This window comes from Dromiciops gliroides, chromosome 1, assembly GCF_019393635.1.
Source record: "Dromiciops gliroides isolate mDroGli1 chromosome 1, mDroGli1.pri, whole genome shotgun sequence".
In the NCBI taxonomy this organism is placed as follows: domain Eukaryota; kingdom Metazoa; phylum Chordata; class Mammalia; order Microbiotheria; family Microbiotheriidae; genus Dromiciops; species Dromiciops gliroides.
In genome coordinates, this window is record NC_057861.1 from 117,143,045 (window position 1) to 117,160,149 (window position 17,105).

The following is a 17,105-nucleotide window of genomic DNA, read 5'->3' on the forward strand; positions in this document are numbered from 1 at the left end:
TCTCCACTTTTTTTTTTTTGCGGGACAATGAGGATTAAGTGACTTGCCCAAGGTAACACAGATAAGTAAGTGTCAAGTGTCTGAGACTGAATTTTGAACTCACGATCCTACTGAATCCAGGACTGGTGCTTTTATCCACTGTGCCACCGAGCTTGCCACCCAAAAGATCTATCTCCTTAACAGGAATACATGGGAATCTTCCCCAGGCCAAAATTTTACGGACCTAACCAGAATTAAGAAGGGTCCATCTTATCTTATCAAGATTCCTAGAGGTTTGTACCCTGACCAGGACTAAGGAGAGTTGACTTTATCTTATCACGAAGGACTTTGGAATGGGGGAAGTCAGGACTGGGGAAATCAGGACTGAATCACAAGACATTGGTTACTACTGCCCTGGCATTTAAATCAACCCCAGTTTGAGAGAAGATTTTTTTTTTTTAGTGAGGCAATTGGGGTTAAGTGACTTGCCCAGGGTCACACAGCTAGTAAGTGTTAAGTGTCAGATGCGGATCTGAACTCAGGTCCTCCTGACTCCAGGGCCGGTGCTCTATCCACTTGCGCCACCTAGCTGCCCTGAGAGAAGATTTTATTTTGAAACATCCACTTAAACACCATGATATATGATGACTCAGGAATGGGCTTGAGGTTTCTGGGTCAAATGGCACTCCTATAGTTAACCTAAATCCCCTAAATGACCACTGAACAAAATCTGTCTTAGAGGGTAGAAGGAATAGCAATTATAACACCCATGAAAAATGCTCAGGTCCTGGCATCAGGAGCCTCGGATGCACCCTGCTTTAGGCAAAAGACTGAAGGGATTGTTGAAGGTTGATGAGGTTTAGAGATGAGTAAATTGACCCAGAGCCAAGTTCTTATACAAGGGAAAATCAGGATCCAAGCATCCCAGTCACATAAATTATGATTAATCATCTTTTTTTCATATTCAACAAAAGAAGTCAGATGTTTAATACTGAATGAATCTCATTATCTTTAATCTCTAAAATCACACTGAAATGACTGGGGTTGATTTCAGTTGGAGTTTTTTTTCAGTCAGATAGATGCAGAAACAATATTAAGATGGAGGAAGGAAGGAAATAAGCATTTATGAAGTATATATTCTGTGCCAAGTGCTTTACAAATATGATGTCATTTGATCCTCATGAGGAACTTGAGGAGGTAGGTACTATTATTCCTCCTTTTACAGTTGAGGAATTGAAGAAGACAGAGGTTAGGTGATTTGCCCAGAGTCACACAGCTAGTAAGTAGCTGAGGTTGGATTTGAACTCAAGTCTTCATGACTCCAGGCCCAGTGTTCTATCACTACATCTAAGTTAGCTGGTAGTGGCATATTGGGGGGAAAATCCACTGGATCAAGAGTCAGAAAATATGGGTTCTAGTTCTGGCCATGATACTAATTCACTGTGACTTTGCTCAATTCTCTGGACCTTGGCTTCCTTATCAATAAAAGAGATGTTGGATTGCCTAGTCTTTAAGATTCCTCTAGTCTTTTAATCTTTAGTTCTTGAATGGGTTTGTAATATTGTCAATGTGATTATTCCCTCCAACAGTGCAAATTACTGTCTTCCCTTGTTTTCTGTCCAAGTGAAAATTATTGCCAAAGTGTTCCATAAGTCCTCCACAGGTGATAAACTGACATACTTAAGGGTATATATAATCTAGAATCTCTTAACAATTACATGGAGATAAGGCAACTGGGTTGGCACAGTGAGTAGAGCACTGGCCTTGGATTCCAGGAGGGCCCTGAGTTCAAATCTGGCCTCAGACACTTGACACTTACTAGCTATGTGACCCTGAGCAAGTCTTTAACCCCAATTGCTCACCCTCCCCAAAAATAAAATTACAATTGAGACCAGTTCAATAATACAAATGGCTGACCATTTGTTTCCCCTCACTATATGACTTATCAACTTGGTTTTTTGGCCATATATGTGTTTGAAGATACCTTTGTACTGCTTTTTGCACAAAATTCATCATTGGTAATATAGGGCAACCTATTTCTACCCACCATACATGGTTCCACTTACTTTTATATGAATCACAATTCTGATTCCTCAGAGATTATAATATTTCATGGTTCACAAAGATATGGTATCAATGGAAGGATGTTGATGATTTTTAAAATCCTGAAGTTTTGTTTCAGGAGGAAACTTGTTATCATTGAAAGCATAGTTTCCCAAAATACAATCCTATACTCCCTCTTTCTGTTCCTCAATTCTGAGCCTAACTCATTGTCCATCTGCAGAATTTGTCTAAGATAAATACTGATGGACAAGTTCAATGACTTTTTTTATCCAACTATATGTCTGTTCCTTTATCCATTTCCTTTTTTTTTTTTCCAGAATCAACATCTTTTTGAAGCATTTCAGATTCAAGTGGTTTTATTTGAAGGAACTTCTTCCAGTCTTTACTTTATTGTCTCATTTGTGGATATCGACTTTTGCTCTACCAAATTAATATTCTCACCCTACATTGACAGCAGATTCAGAAATCACTGCCTCATTAATAAAGGAAATAATTTCCCTGTTTAGATTGAATTTTTTTTTGAAATGTAACATAGTGCTTGTCTTGTCTAGCACCTCTAATTTTTCTTCTTGAAGAATATATGTTTAAACTTTATGTGTAGCCTTTGTCTTCTTTTCTTTTTATTCACCCCTATTTTCCATAATTCAGTTAGATGAATAATCTATAGAGCTTCTGAGACAGATAGCACAAATGAACAATGAGTTGGGCCCTGGATTAAACAGATGGTGAAGAATACTTTCAGGAAATGGTAAAGCTCCTTTAATGACCCCAAACTTCTTCCAGAAACAAGGGTCCGTCTTTTTTTTTTTTTCTGATCAAGTAACAGGGCTAAAGCAAGAACTATGTGCCAGGTGTTGTTCTAGATACCAGAGACCTTAGGGAGTTTACATTCTATCAGGTGTGTACCTTCAGCTCTCATTTGACAAGAAGAAGGAGTGTGTATCTCTGTAGGATGTATCCCACGTGAGATACAGCATTGGCTTATACCTGCAGTGGCATGAGGTGCACGGTGGCTACCAGTAAGGGAAACAGGACCTAATTTCAGCGCTTATATGAGATGATAGGTTCACAAGTTTTGACCTGGAATGGACTCTCATTTTATAGATAAGGAATTTCTTTTTTTTGGGGGGGGGTGAGGCAATGGGGGTTAAGTGACTTGCCCAGGGTCACACAGCTAGTAAGTGTCAAGTGTCTGAGGCTGGATTTGAACTCAGGTACTCCTGAATCCAGGGCCAGTGCTTTATCCACTGCGCCACCTAGCCGCTCCACAGATAAGGAATTTAAAAGGCCCATTTTCAAAATGTTAGTGTAATGGGGGACAGGCCAAGTCCAGCCCTTATCTGTACATGCAGCGTGTTTCATGCATTCTGCCTCCCTATGAAAAGAGGTGATGGAGCCTGTTTCTGGAAAGGCAGGATGGCATCCAATAGAAAGGTCCTGCTCTTAGATTCAGAACTTGATCAAGTATGATTTTCAGGATGCTAAGCACATGGTGAAGAGAGAAACTTACTGGCTGCTGAGCCAAAATTGGTATACATGCAAAAGGCACTAAGTGGCCAAAATGAGCCTCTCTCTTTTCTCCCTGGCTGTGTTTGAGTGAATGAGGCATGTTCTAAGACCTCTGTATGAGAAGTGGCCTCAGGCCCTCCTCACCCCAGGGCTGACATATAGACTATGAACATAAGACTCTGTTCTTTGCCTCTTTGCACTTGATTGTTCTTGCTTTCCGGTGAGCGATTATTGGGAAAAGCTACGACCCTGTGAGTTTCAAAAGGTCAGAATGTGGAACCACCAGAGGTCTGGGAGGTAGAGTCCATGGCAGAGTTTGTAGCTATCCAGGCCCAGTTCACCAGCAAAGACCTGGAACGCCATTCAGCAGTGAAGCAAACCCATAGAGATGTTCCTAGACCCTACAAACAAGGGAATAACTTTCTCCATTAGATATGCCAAATTCAAAAATGAACTTGATGGGGCAAATGTTTGTTGTAGCTTCTGTAAATGTGAACTAACTCTACCCTTATCCCCTTGTTGAGGGTCATAAAGGGGAAAGTGTGATTCCAGATGTTAAGACAAGAAAAGGAAATCAGCATTTATAAAGTGCCTACTATGTTCCAGGCACTAGGCTAAGTGCTTTACAAAGGAGTCTCCTTTGACCCTCATAACAACCCTGAGAAGTAAGTGCTATTATAATTCCTATTTTACAGTTGAGGAAACTGAGGCAGACAGAGGTTAAATTACTTCCTCAGAGTCACACAGCTAGTAATATCTGAGCCTGGATTTGAATTTAGGTCTTCCTGACACCAGGCCCAGTCCTCTAGCCATTGAGACTCTTGCTTAGGTGAAATCTTCTTGCTATAACATCTCAGTAAATATCCCTATGTAAAAGCTAATAGATAGTAACTGGTTAAAAAATACTAGGATGCTGGGGCAGCTAGGTGGCACAGTGGATAAAGCACCAGGCCTGGATTCAGGAGAATCTGAGTTCAAATCCGGTCTCAGACACTTGACACTTACTAGCTGTGTGATCCTTATTGCCCCACAAAAAAATATAAAATTAAGTTAAATTTTAAAACACTAGGATACTAATAATGCTGAAAATTTAATAGAATAAAAATGGGGGCAGCTAGGTGGCACAGTGGATAAAGCACTGATCTTGGATTCAGGAGGACCTGAGTTCAAATCCAGTCTCAGACACTTGACACTTACTAGCTGCGTGACCCTGGGCAAGTCACTTAACCCTAATTGCACCGCAAAAAAAAAAAAAAAAGAATAATTCATTTGAGACAAAAATTGACTTCATAAATACAAGATAAAGTAGGTATAGCTAGACAACTCGAAACAGGAACTCAAACATTGAGTATTAAAGAAAGATGCCCCCAACATCTCAGGGGTACCCATAGAAACCTGAGAGGATGGAAATACAGTCTTGGTCCAGGGGGACCTTACTCATCAATGTGAGAATGGGATCTAGGATATGAAAGATGACAGTTCTCAAAGGCTATCCTAGTATTCTGTTAATGTTCTTGTATGACTGCTACACATGGAATACAACAGCATCTCAAGAACTAAAAATGATGATCATACAAAGGACAATGGTGAAGCACATTGTGAGTGTAAGCTAGTCACAACATATAACAAATGAGGAACTACCAGGAAGAACAGGAGGTAATGGAGGCATTTTGACAGAAAAAAAGAAAGGGTTGGTTACCAAAGATAAATGGAAAGTTTATGTGCTCTAATGGAATAGTAACAGTGTTAAGAGAAAGTAACATGCTGGGTGGACCCTCTGTGGTGAACTTTTGGGATAACATGAAAAAATCCTATAGGAAGAGAAGGCATGGATGGTTTGAAATCTCTGTCAGAGAAGAGAACATCCAAATTGATCAGAAACCAAATCCATTTGGATATTTGAGAAACCTATTTCCCAGCATTGTGTTTCAGCTGGGGTTTTATTTTTATTTTATTATGCCCACCTTTGCATCAAGTCACTGAATAGTGAAAGGATATGTCAATTGCAATCGTAAGATCTTAAACAGTTTTTTGTCAGATTTCTCCTCTTTGGCAACAGATGGTGGTATTTAAGTTCCATTTATCTTCAAGGATGATCTTTTTTGAGAATGCTCATCACAAGAGCTGTCAGATAAAGTGACCAAGGTATCCCATTCAATGACGATCTTTGATGTCTTCAAATTCATAATAAAGAAACGCAACGTCGGTTACCTTTCCAAGAAAAACCTGTGAACCTTCCTTCCATTTAGGGCTTCAAAACTTCCTTTTTACGTTGGTTTCATTATAGGGGCACAAATGGTTAATATTGAGGTGATTTGGGGAGTTCCGCCAGGTAATGGCATCCTTTTTGATTCGTTGGTCAATGAACAATGGATCTCTGACAATATACAATAATTAATGAAGGTTTAGAAATTTTAAAAAGCTCTAGGATTCTTAGTACGCTTCTTCCCTCTTTTTGTCTACTCTGATACCTTTACTGTGCAGAAAAAGACCCTGTTTAGAACACTTAATCAATTAAATAATAAATCATGAATCCAAGGAATGAAGATAAAGACATGACACCACGTCTTGCCAAAGACTTAAAATGCATAATGAGACATATATTTTTTGATATAGTCAGATGGGGAATTAATTTGCTGGACTATATATGTTTGTTGTGAGAGTCTTATTTTTTCATTTTTAAAAAGTGTTCAATGAGTGAAATGAGAGGAAGATTATATTATTATTTTTTAAATTGGGGCAGCTAGGTGGCACAGTGGATAAAGCACCGGGCCCTGGATTCAGGAGTAGCCTGAGTTTCAAATCCGGCCTCAGACACTTAACACGTACTAGCTGTGTGACCCTGGGGGCAAGTCACTTAAACCCCAATTGCCCTGCAAAAAAAAATTAATAAATGCTTATAAAAATAAACAACATTTTTAACAGAAAGAAAATATATGTTTCCCCCTTATTTCATCTGAGGCACAGGATTGAGCTCCATTTCATATTTTTCTTTCTCTTAAGGTTGCCATGGCCAAAGAATTCATCAAACAGCTACCTACTGGTGAGAAACTCTATATCTAGGATTCATGGGATTTTCTCTACAAAAATATGAAGGCTGTCCCCTTGGCCTTCTACTCTCAAGGTTAAACAGTCCTAACTCATTTAACTTTTCCCCAGAAGTTCTGATTGTTATTTCTTAAATTATTTTTGTTTTTCTCTGGTCCCTTGTCCATATCATACATAGATGAAAACTGGACACAATTCTCTAATAGTTGCCTTTAAAATAAATTCTATTGATATCTTTGGGTTTTATATCACCTAAATTCTCCTCTAAAACGTATTCTTTCCTCTTCCCAGAGAACCATAGCATATTTAAAAAAAAAAGATTAAAAAGGAGAAAAAAAAGAAGAGGAAAATCCAGCAAAACTAACCAGTACATCCAAAAACCTTTTAATACAACCACACCCACAAAAAAATATTCCTTATCCATGGACTCCCCCTACCTCCATCTCTGCAAAAGACTGTGGGGAGGAGTCTTCTCATCCATTTCTAATAATTGTTACCTAATGTTGAGTATATAAAATGTCCTTCTAAGATCTTGTGTATCTGAGTCTATCTCAGACTTCCCAGCACCATGCTAACATTCATGGCAATTAATTTCTAAAATACCTTTGTCTTGATTTTATGGAAAACAGGAATCCATCCTCATAATTTTTTTGTCCAGACCTTAGTTTTTTTAATGTAGGAAACTCTCAGTAAATTAATTCTCTCTACCAATACACAGCAGCAACTGATCTGCAAATTATAGTCTGAAAGAACTGTTCAGGGCACTAGGAACTTAAATTATTTGCCCAGAAGCATTCAACTAGTATGTTTCGGAAGCAGAATGTCATGGCCAACCCTCTCTCCACTCGTCCATACTACCTCTCTCATTAGTTATTACTGTTATTCATTACTACCATTATTATGCTAGGGCTTCGGTGGGGGTGGGGTGGGGATATATTCCATCTTAGCAGGGAAAGCATGCTCCTTCTGTACACTATTATTACAATCTTTCTACAATAGTGATTTAGGAACAGCAGATAAGAGGGAGCAGACAGGTTGGAAATGAATTTAGGCTCAAACCCTAATCCAACTATCTTGTGCTTTTATATCTTTTTTAGAGAAATGAAATGTCTCACTGAAGTCTCTCATAAAGCAGCAAGGCATCATGACATAGCAGGAAAGCTGCCCCTGGAGTCAGTAGGCCTGAGTTTAAATCCTTTCTCTAATTCTTGCTAGCTATGAGACCATGGTCAAGACACTTAACCTTTTAAAGTTTCAATGTTTTTGTCTATAAAATGGGGATAACACTGGTATGACCTACCTCATGAGGTTGTTTTGAAGAAAGCATTTTGTTTTCCTTAAAGCAATATATAAATGTGAGATATTGTTACTTTCCATTAATTCATGACTGACATTGTAATTTAGCCTAAACAGACCTAACATTTAAATTTCCCCCAGAAGTTCTGGTTTTTATTTCTTAAATAATTTCTTTGACTTTCCTCTGGCCCCTTTTCTACTTCATGTATATAGGGAAGCAGAACTGGAGAGTGGAAAAATCATTGACTTTGGAGACAGAAGTTTTGGGCTCAAATCCCACTGAGATATTTTGCTACATCATATACCTTAGGTGAGTTACTTTCCCTGGGCTGCAGTTTTCTCATTTGTAAAATGAAGGGATTGAATTAGTTGGTCTCAGATCCCTTCCAGCTCTACATATGGTCCTAGGATGTCACTGACAAGGGCAGAAATGCACATTAAATTGATTGCAAAATTTTTAATAAATAAGGCTTGAATTTGTGGCTAATAATTTGGCAATGCTGGGAATTGCATTCCAAGAGGGTTTGTAGCATCTTTGAATTTTGGAGCACTTACTTAACTCTCAAGTTTTTCTTGCTTAACTTACTCTAACCTTATTCTTCCCCATTTCATAAGAATTTCTCCTTTGGTTGTGAACCTTCCAATCCCATGATCAATTTCTTAGAATTTAGGAGCTTCCTTCTTTTTATTTGTTATATATTTACAATATGTAACAGCAAGGTTATCCAGAAAATGTTACTAATGGGTGCTACTGTCCAACATGTGATGACATTTGGACCTGGAGTTAAGAAACCTGGGTTCAAGGTCCATCTCTTTGGATCTTTAGACATATACTATATCCCTCTGGCTTCATTCTCATCTTTAAAATGAGAGCACTAGACCAGATGATCTCCAAAGTCTCTTACTTCTTTTTTTTTTTTTTTTTAGTGAGACAATTGGGGTTAAGTGACTTGCCCAGGGTCACACAGCTAGTAAGTGTTAAGTGTCTGAGGCTGGATTTGAATTCAGGTACTCCTGACTCCAGGGCCGGTGCTCTATCCACTGCGCCACCTAGCTGTCCCCAAAGTCTCTTACTTCTTAAAAAATGCCATTACTATAATTTTATGTTCCAATTTGAACAGGTTTTATATTTAAGGATTATATTCTGTCCTGTTCAGTTACTTTTCAGTCACATCTGACTCTACACTCCCCATTTGGAGATTTCTTGGCAAAGATACTGGAGTAGTTTGTCATTGCCTTCTCCAGCTTGTTTTACAGATAAGGAAACTGAGGCAAATAGAATGAAGTGACTTGCCCAGGGTCACATAGTAAGTACCTGAGGCTGGATTTGAATCCATGAAGATGAGCTCCTGATTCCAGACCCAGTGCTCTTATCTACCCTGCACCACCTATCTGTCCTATTTAAGGACTTAAATTCTATAAAATCAGTCAATCAACAAGTATTCATTAATAATAATTATTGTGACTATAGCCAGTGTTTCTATAATACTTGAAGTTCCATAGAGTGCTTTTATAAATATTATCTCATTTGATCCTCACAGCTGCCTTTTTTTGTATGTTAACTCTCCTATCAGTGAACCAACAAGCATCTATGAAGCAATTACCGTGTACCAACAATTATGCTAAACACTCAGGATAAAAAGAAAGGCAACAACCTTATCCTCACTCTCAAGGAGTTCACATTATAATGGAGGGAACAACATATAATAAATAGGTACATGCAAGATATCTAGAGAGGGGGTGGAAAACCCTAGTAGCTTTGGCAGGACAGCAGGGCAGATGACTAGGTAAGCCCCTCTGCAGATGGTGGGCTTTAAGCTAAGTCCTAAAGAAATCCAGGGATCCAGGTGGAGGTAAAGAAGAGCATTCCAGATATGAGAGAGAGTCAATTGCAGAAGCATAGAGTCAGAAGACAGGGTGTCCTATGTGAGAAACACTGAACAGACTCATGTAGCTATATTGTAGAATATGTGAAAGGGGAAAAAGCATAAGAAGACTGGAAAGATCAAAAGGGGGTGGGTTGTGAAGAGCCTTAAATACCAAACAAAGGACTTTATATTTGATCCTTTCAGTAACAAGGAACAGCTGGAGTTTGTTGACCTGAGGCTGGATTGGAGTGGGAGACTAGAGTCAAGGAGACTGATTAGAAGGCTATTCTAACGATGAGGGCCTGAACAAGTGTAGCAACTGAGTAAGTACAGAGAAAGGGACATATTCGAGATATGCAGATACACGTAAGCAGAAACAAGAGATCTGGTAATGAATTGAATGTGGGGAATAAGAATGAGTAGTTAAGGATAATACTAAGATGGTAAGGCTAGGCAACTGAGAGGCTGGTAGTTAGAAAAGAGGAAGTTGGGAGGGGATTGAGGAAGAAGATAATGAGTTCTGTTTTAGACATGTTGGCTTTGAGACGCCAATGGGAGATCCAGTTTGAGATGTCTAATACAGTTCGTAATCTTAGTTAACCTCAGTTATTCCCAATGTTGTGAGAATCAAATGAGATGATATTTTTAAAGTGATAGTGCCTGGCAAATATTAAGTGCTAATGCATGCTAGTTATTGTCATTATTAGCTCAGGAAAGAAACTACAGTTGGATATACAGATCTGGAAATCATCTGCTTAGAGATAATAATAATTGAACCCATGGGAACTGATGAGATCACCAAGTGAAATAGACTAGGAACAAAAGAGAAAAGGGCCCTGGAGAGAGCCTGAAGGGCAGGGGTGGGGTGGAGTGGGGTGTGGGGACACACACAGTTAATGAGCTTAACATAGATGAAGAAAACTGAGGGGTGGTCACCTGGGTAAGACGCTAACCCCACAGAAAGCAATGTCACCAGAGAGAGAGAGAGAGAGACAGAGAGAGAGAGAGAGAGAGAGAGAGAGAGAGAGAGAGAGAGAGAGAGAGAGAGGTATCCAGGAGGATCCAGTGATTAACAGAGTCAAATGCTGTAGAGGTCAAGTGGAGGAGGATTGAGAAAAAGACCATTAGATCTGTTAATTAAAAGTTCATTGTTCACTTTGGAGAGAGAAATTTCAGTAGAATGATGAGGCCAGAAGTCAAATTGCAGAGGGTTTAGAAGAGTGTGAGGAAAGGAAGTATAAGCACTTTGTTTAGACAGCTTTTTCAAGAGGGGAGGAGCTATGGAATGGTAAATAATGGGAGTGGACAAGTGAGGGTTTTGGTTAGGAATGGGGGAGATGGGGGAATATGTGTAGGCAGCATGGCAAGAGGCAGTCAATGGGGACAGATTGGGGAACAGAGAAAGGGATGATAATGGGGACAGTCTGCTGGAGAGGATGGAAAAGGATTGGATCAAAGGTGCATATAGAGGCATTGACCTTAGCAAGGAGAGGGGCCACCCTCTAAAATGAATTGTTGCCCTACTTTATTAATTCTCTTAAAAGTGTGATTCACTTAAAATGAGGCCTACCTGTGCTCTCAGATTAGAGCTCAACAGAACCAGTTGAAAGACAGATAAGAATATATGTTTCCTATCCAAGGAGACAGTTGAGCCTATACTACCAGTATTTTAGGATGTATGGAGAGCTTTGAATACTCATGGTTTTGTTACATATTATATATGGCTTCCCCCTACAAGGGAAGAGGGAAGAGAATAAGCAATTATATAGTGCCTACTATGTGCCATGCACTGTGCTAAGCACTTTTTACAAATATGATCTCATTTGAGCCCTGCTACAACCATGTAGGCTACTCATTATTATTATCCCCATTTTTATAGTTGAGGAAAGCAAGAAAATAGGATAAATGACTTGCTAGCAAGTATCAGGGGCAGCTAGGTGGCTCAGTGGATAGAGCACCGGCCCTGGAGTCAGGAGGACCTGAGTTCAAATCTGACCTCAGACACTTAACACTTACTAGCTGTGTGACCCTAGGCAAGTCACTTAACCCCAATTGCCTCACAAAAAGAGAGAGAGAGAGAGAGAGAGAGAGAGAGAGAGAGCTAGCAAGTATCAGAGGTCATATTTGAACTCAGGTCTTCTTGACTTTGGCCTAGCACTTTATCCATTGCACTGCCAGTTCAAACCACAAAGTTAATGAAAGAAAGAAAGAAAATTGGAATCACAGAATTTTAGAGCTCAAAGGGAACTTAAGAATCGTTTAATCCCATCTGATCACAACACAGGTGAAGAAACGGAGACCTAGAGATATAGGAGAATTTGCCCAAGGTCACATAACTAGTTAGTAATAGAGCTAGATGTTCATTCCCCCACAGCTGGGAACTGCTTTCACATAGTATTTTTTCCATTAGGAAAAAAAAATGAGTTTTAGGTTTTAGTTCCCCATAAATGGGTTTAAAACAGGTCACCTAAACTGTGCTTCCAACAGACCTCTAGTACCCACCATTGCAATCGGAGCATTATTAGAAATGGAAGGACTCCACAGATTATTTAGTTCATCTCTGTCCACCCCCTCCTCCTTGTAAGGGGCTAAAATTCTAGCTAGTCTGTCTAAAATATCTAATGAGTGGTCACCAATAAATTATAAGCTTTAGCAAGAGTTAGACTTTTAAGCATTTATCAAGGAGAATAAGAATTTGGTGAAGAGAGAGAGAAAGGCCTAGATTCATCTATCTATCAAAGGGAAAGTGCATTTTTAGCTCCACTCTCCACCAGAGTCCTGACGAGGGAGAGAGCCAGCCTCACCCCCTCTTCTTCCCACAAGTTTAACGTAACTTCCTGACGCCAAAGAAAAGCCGCATGGCTTGCCCTCAGATGCCTTCTCCTCATGACGGAGCTTTCCTACAGTAAGTCTCCAGCAGGGGGCATCATTCCAATTGTTACATCTTCCCACACTACCCACCCATTCCCCATTTTAAAGACCAGAAAAGAGAAGTGGCTTGTTCCAAAGTTCCCAAAGCTGCCAAGCAGCAATGCCTGGACTTAAATTAGGGCTTCCTGTCAGTCCAGGTGCATGTTCTTTTTGTCCACAGGATCTGCTTCTTATATGTGATGCTATCTCTTCCTTTTCCAACATGTCTGAGGGTTTTGCAATAGGCCTTGACTAATTGCTTATGATGGATTATCAATCAGCCCAAAGAATCTGGGCTCCAGGAAGATTGTGTCTAAACTTGTCTTTCTAGCATGTTTTCCTTTCCTTCTCTACTCCCTCTTTCCTGGTAGTGACTGTATGACCCAACAGTATGACTGAATGATGACTTTTAAGCACGCTAAATGTGCTTTTCGGGGAGTACAAAACTGCTCATTTTACTGATGCCTCATTCATTTCCATATCAACCTAACAGCCAACAAATACTTATTTAGCTCCTATTACATCTAAAGCACCATGCTGGACAATGTAAGATACACAAGAGAGGAGAGGACACACTCAAGTCCTGTCCTCAGAGACCTTCCATTCCAGCTGGGAAACAAAAATATACATGTGTAAAAGGAACTGAAGTCATAAGGTAGCATATGCTCAACTGCATTGTGACCTGAACAAAGAGGGATAAGGAAGGGATAGTTCAGGAAGCTTCACAAAAGTGACAGGTTTTAAAAAAATTTTTTTAATTAAAAAAAAAAGTGACAGGTTTAACTAGAGTCTTTTTTTTTTCTTTTTTTGTGAGGCAATTGGGGTTAAGTGACTTGCCCAGGGTCACACAGCTACTAAGTGTTAAGTGTCTGAGGCCGGATTTGAACTCAGGTACTCCTGACTCCAGGGCCGGTGCTCTATCCACTGCGCCACCTAGCTGCCCCTTAAACTAGAGTCTTTTTTTTTTTTTTGGATGAGGCAATTGGGGTTAAGTGACTTGCCCAGGGTCACACAGCTAGTAAGTGTCTGACGCCGGATTTGAACTCAGGTACTCCTGAATCCAGGGCCGGTACTTATCCACTGCGCCATCTAGCTGCCCCCTAAACTAGAGTCTTAATGGATGGAAAGTAGCCAATCAACTAGTAAGTGCCTACAATATGCCAGGCACTGTACTAAGTACTGGGATACAAAGAAGGGCAAAAGATAGTTCCTGGTCTCAAGGAGGGGAGGGATTAAGCATCTATACGGTGACTACTATATGCCAGGAATTGTGGTAATAACTTTTTATGAATATTACCTCATTTGATCCTGATATCAACCCTAGGAGGTAGGTGCTATTAAAACCCCCATTTTACAGTTGAAGAAACTGAGGTAGATAGAGGTTAAGATGATTTGTTTGGGATCACATAGCTAGTGTCTGAGGCTGCATTTGAATTCAGGTCTCCATGACTCTAGGTCTATGCTTTGTGCCACCAACTGCTTTTTAGGCAGGAGTTTCCAGTTTAAAAGGAAGAAACTAGATTTTTACAGCAGAAGGCATTGTAGGAGGGCAGAAACAGGGTAAATAGTCATAGAGGTGAGATGCTTCTTTTACAGAAGTAAAAAGATTTCGTTTAAAATTGCCACATGGCTACATGGAAAAGCAGCGTCCAGTCTGCATCCTAGAGCCGCTGATGGCCTGGTACAAGAGCTTGACAATTGGTGGCATCTGATCCAGTGGTAACATGTTTTTGACTGTTCCCCGCCCCCATCAGCAAACATTCATGTGGCATTTTACACATATCACCTCATCTGTGCCTTACAACAACTCTGTGGATTAGGCAGGAAGAAGTAAACTCACAGAGGTAATGTAACTTACTCAGGATCCTATATCCAAATAGTGGAGGAAAGGACCAGAATGAAGCCTTCTGCCTCCTAATCCAATGCTCTCCTAACTGGGCTCCCACTACTTCCCTTCAGGTCCTATGGAGACTTTGGATAGGCTTTTATTAAGCATTGCCTATGTGACAGGCACTGGGGAAAAATGAAACCATGCCAGCCTGCCTTCAAGGAACTTACATTCCATTAAGGAAGATAACATGTCTTTATGGAAATATATACAGAATAAAGTCAATTTAGTTTTAATTTAATTTTAATATCTGCTTTTCTCTTGTTTCTTAGGCCTCAATTCTACCTTTCTCCCTGTAGTCTCCCCCATCAGAATGTGAGCTACTTAAAAGCAAGAACCATCTTGCTTTTCTATATGTATTTCCAGTTATTAAGCAATTTGGGGGGGGGGGCAGGGCAATGGCAGTTAAGTGACTTGCCCAGGATCACACAGCTAGTAAGTGTCAAGTGTCTGAGACTGGATTTGAACTCAGGTCCTCCTGAATCCAGGACCGATGCTTTATCCACTGTGCTACCAAGCTGCCTCCTTTTTTTTACTTTTAATAATAACCATTTTTATTTAAAGTTTTGAGTTCCAAATTTTATCCCTCCTTCTCTCCCTCCCCTCCTGCCTCCCTGAGGCAGTAAACAATCAGATATAGGTTATACATGTGCAGTTATGTAAAACATTACCACATTAGTCATTTTATACAAGAATACTTGAATAAAAGAAAAAAAATGAAAAATAGCATGCTTCAATCTTTGTTCCATCAATATCAGTTCTTTCTTTGGAGGTAGATAGTATACTTCATCATTAATCCTTTGGGATTGTCTTGGGTCATTGTATTGCTGAGAATAGTTAAATCATTCACAGTTCTTCATCAAACAATATTGCTGTCTCTGTGCACAATGTACTCCTGGTTCTACTCATTTCACTATACATCAGTTCATACAAGTCTTCACAGGCCTTTCTGAAATCATCCTACTTGTCATTTCTTATAGCACTATAATATTCCAACACAATCACATACTACAACTTGTTTAGCCATTCCCCAATAGATGGGCATTCCTTTGATTTCCAATTCTTAGCCGCCACAAAAAGAGCTGCTATAAATATTTTTGTACAAATAGGTCTTTTTCTCTTTTGGGGCATGTCTTTGGGATATAAACCTAGCAGTGGTTTTGCTGGATCAAAGGGTCCATCTCCCTTTGAGCCATGTTCAGGCTACCCCATACATCTGCAAGGTTATCAAGTTCAGGTTGCCAAACCATCTCTGTTCCACCCTTCAAAAAATGGCTCCCTCCCTCCTACCTTGTCTGGCTGTGACATTCCCATTACTCTTCCCTACTTACTTCCCATTCTCCAAATGCATTTGAGATCAGCATGGCTGCCTTTCCTTGAGGGTTTTTAACAGTCCTATTAGTTCACTGAGGTTGCTGTATTCTAGGAATTACTGAAGGGAAGTGGACCCTAGATGGAATGCCTGGAATTTTCAACACTATGCAACCCCCGCTCCAATCTGCAAGCTTTCTCACTTCCATGTGGGTCTTCATGGCAAGTCCAAACTTCTCCCTGAGGAGCCTCGAGACCTGTTTTCCTTGTTGCTACCATTTACTCTCAATCTATGCCTTCTGGTCATGAGGTTCATCAGTCACTGTGGTTTCAGCTGGAATAGAAAGGAGACCAGATTTCCAGCATGGCTTCACATCTGTATTTCTTTGTTTTGGCACACTTTTTATTAACAACTGTGGCTCCAAAGCATTTCTCATTGGCCCAAGATGATAAGAAGGAGGGTAACAGCCTCAAATACAGTCCACGATCATGAGCTTCTGGAAAATGGAATCTGAGCTATTAGGTGGGGAGAAGGTATAGGATGTCATTTTACTTGGTACGTGGGAACTAATATCAATTCTCATCAATCCAATTGATCTCATAAGAAATTATTAAGCTCTTGCTATATGCAAAGCCCTGAGAATAAAAAGACAAAATGAGAAACAGTCCCTGCCCTCAAGGAGCTTATATTCTATAGGCAAAGTGAAAAATTATATATGTAATTATATGAAGACATGAGCTCTATGTACTGGGTGGATCAGGAAAGGTATCTGAGAGGAAGGGGGACCTTCACTGAATTTTGAAGGGAGCGAGGAATTCTATGAAGGTGAGGTAAGGTAAGTGTATAGTCTTGACATGAGAGATAGCTTGTACAAAGGAAGAGATATGGAAGTTGGGAAGTTTAAGAAATAGCAAGTAGTTAAATTTGGATAGAATTTGTAGTGGATAAAGGAAAGTAATATGAAAAAAGTTTGGAAAAGTTGTTCTAGAGCCAGATTGTAAAGGGTATAGCAGTGCCGAGATGAAGAGCTGGTATTTTGATGTAGAACAGGGATTCTCAACTTGGGATGTATAAGCCTTTAAAAATATTTGGATGACTACATTTTAATGTAATTGGTTTCCTTTGTAATCCTGTGTGTTTTATTTCACATATTTAAAAACATGATTCTGAGAAGGGATCTATTGGCCTCACCAGATTACCAAATTGGTCCATAATACAAAAAAGGTTAAGG